At 32.9% G+C, this 3,086-nt stretch overlaps 1 long non-coding RNA gene across 2 annotated transcripts; it reads left to right on the top strand.

The window, feature by feature from the left end:
• Positions 1 to 609: 609 nt before the first annotated feature.
• Positions 610 to 2,419, top strand: LOC147838996 (uncharacterized). 2 transcript variants are annotated; one of them, XR_015520835.1, is made up of 5 exons: positions 610 to 705; positions 1,030 to 1,095; positions 1,254 to 1,308; positions 1,424 to 1,485; positions 1,602 to 2,419. It is a non-coding gene; the product is annotated as an uncharacterized LOC147838996 (long non-coding RNA). The 2 variants fall into 2 exon arrangements; XR_015520834.1 differs by lacking the exon at positions 1,030 to 1,095.
• Positions 2,420 to 3,086: the final 667 nt, after the last annotated feature.

The raw sequence follows: 3,086 nt of genomic DNA on the forward strand, positions 1-3,086 counted from the left end.
AAGCAAAATAATCCGACAATGGGGTGAGCAGAATAATCTTGAATAGTTTTGAGATATTTAGATCCAATCCCAATTCTATTTTTGTACCCCTACCCGTTCCCTTTCCCCTTGGCCCTTGAAACACAACACCAGCACACGTTATGTCATCGCGATCTCTTCCTTCATGAGACCTGCTGTAGTTATTCCAATTGCGTTATTTTTTTTTTTGGTATTTATCTTCAGGAAATCACCGAAGACTACAATATCATGTTATCATATAATAATAGCAATAATATCATAACCAGCGATGCCCACGGTAGGGCCTGCAGGCCAAAGTTGGCCCATGGTACACTCAAAAAAATGAATTTTGGCTTTTGTTGGTCCAAAGAATATAACTATGTTTAAATTAAACAATTTGCTTATGTTTGTGTACTAAAAATAAAAGTGTTATGTTGGAAAAAATTAGAAAAAGTAAGTTTTCACATTTAAACAGCTTGCTTTATTAACATGAATGAAAGGGAGTTGTGTTGCTTCTGCAGTACTGCATTTTGGTCAATAGGTGGAGTAATATCTGCACATGCGCAGTTTCAAAACAACACAGGAAGTAAGAAGATTCAAACCACAACGATTACTCTCAGCTCGGCGCCATATTATGGGAATCAAAAGATGAAGATTACAGTACAAATTGAGAACGTGCACAGAAAGCTTTTCTTAATGTAGACGCAGGTGAGATTTTTTTTTACTTTGTATGTATTCATACTGAGGCTGTGACAACATTTGAATCACTAATGAACTTCCTTGTAATACTATGTTGTGTTTGTGTATAGTATTGTTATGAAATTGTCATGTTTCCTGTGTCTTTTTCACATTAAAGGCAGATTAATTTCTAGTTTTTTTGCATTCCTGTGAAATTTTATACTTGGTATATATTAACCCCAAAATAAAGTTGCAAACGTTGGTAGTAAGAAATAGTCTAATTTTAAATGAGTGTCAAGCAGTTTGTCAAGTTTTAATGCCAGTTTTTATAACTAATTTAATATTAATTAAAAGGTGGTGTTGGCACAAGCATATGTGACGCTTAAGTAGGATGACATCTAGCATGATGACATATTTAATGTAAGCTTATTTGTTTGGTCATCTAACACATTTAAACTTTTAAGTTTAGTAGTTTGCAGTTTTTTTTTTCATTTTTATTATTATAAATATATTATTCTAAATGCTATATATTTTATTATTACAAATCTTTGCTCACTCGCATCTTTTTTCTCCCTCAGGTTTACAGCTCAGCCTCTGTCCCATATCTGGCTGAGGAGACTGTGGATAATCCAGGTACTATGCCTTTAGATGCCTAGACACGCATTAAAATGATGTACAGTAAAAATTACTAGTAATTTTATCTACTAATTATTTAGTAAAATACTAATTGTCATTTCATGTCGTTTAGAACATCACCAGTGGAAAAAAAGGTGTGAATGCATCCTCAAAGCCCTTGTGAGGGAGTACACAGTAAGCCATTTACTTTTTACTTTTTTTTTACATTTTGCTTTTTCCTCTTAAACTATTTCCTCCTTTCACCTTTGATCTGTTGGTAAACTTTTTATTTTTTTACTTGACATTTTTAGGATGCTGGACATGATGAAGCACAAACCTTGATGTGCAACACCACCTTATGAATCTACAGTAGTTACATTAACATTTATCAGACTCTTTTGTCTAAAGTGACTTACAATTGAGGAGACATTCAGCAAATCAACAAGAAGAGGCAATACACCCAAGATGTGCTAATTATACAAAAAATTGTTAAGAATGCTTCTACATGTGGTTTGTCAAGCCCACTCACCTGTGTGAAGCAGACTTCATGCACAATGTTTTTTGTGTGTGTGTGTGTGTGTTTGTTTTTTTAGATATAGGGAGTGGTTGTAAGAAAGTGTCTGGTGCAAATGTGCAGAAATGGTGCCCAGAGAGATGAATGTGTCTAGCTATTGCATGTTCTGTGATAGTTGGTCTAATTTATGATGTAATGCTGATTGTGTTACATTGCTTTAAAGTGGTAATCTTTCTTTGAACAACTGAAGTGTTATCTGCTTTTTCAGTGTAAAGAAGGTACAGCATAGTTTACAAAAGAAGACTTAATTTTTCTAAGTATATTTTTGTAACTCATTTAATGGCAGAATATTATTTTTAAATGTTTTTTGTAATATATGAAAAGTAATTTGAAAAGTGTATTTTATGATGTTTTTGTAAGCTTATTTTTGTAAATCATTTATTGTTTTTAATTTACTTCATATTTGTATTAATATTAATTTAATAGTATATTGTACATACAGTATTTAACTTATTGTATTAAGTGAAGATACAGATGGATTTTGATAATCATTTTATTGCTGGAAAATTTGTAAAACTGTTAAAATGCTATTGAATAAACTCAATGAAACAGAAACTGTTTTTTTATTTGGTTAAACATAACAATATAAATTTTAGAATAATTGAACTTAAATAACTACATTGATTAAAGCTAAATTATGAATGTTACATTGATTGAACTAAACAACAATACATTACCTTTATGTAACTAACTTAAGTTCACTAAAATAAATATTCTTTCTTAAAGGTAACTTAACTCAGTTACGTGGAACGAGTGGACAAAAAAAGTTAATTAACGCCAACATGTCATTTTTTTGAGTGTAATCTTTGATTTGGCCCGACATCCTATCTGAGTATTAGAAATGAAGGTTGAGAATTGAACATAAACTTTTGTTTGTTTGTTTGTACATTCATTTTCTTTCATTCCACAGTGGAATGAACCGCCAACTTATCCAACATATGTTTTATGAAGCGGATGCCCTTCCGGCTGCAACCCATCACTGGGAAACATACACTTTGTTCAATTTAGCTTACACAATTCACCTACCATGTCTTTGGACTGTAGGGGAAACCGAAGCATGCGAAGGAAACCCACGCCAACACGGGGAGAACATGCAAACTCCACACAGAAATGACAACTGACCCAGCCGAGGCTCGAACCAGGGACCTTATTGCTGTGAAGCGATTGTGCTACCCACTGCGCCACCGTGACGCCAGTTACTCAAATATTATTACTTAATTTT

This window comes from Danio rerio, chromosome 21 (assembly GCF_052040795.2).
Source record: "Danio rerio strain M-AB ecotype USA chromosome 21, GRCz13ab, whole genome shotgun sequence".
Lineage (NCBI taxonomy): Eukaryota > Metazoa > Chordata > Actinopteri > Cypriniformes > Danionidae > Danio > Danio rerio.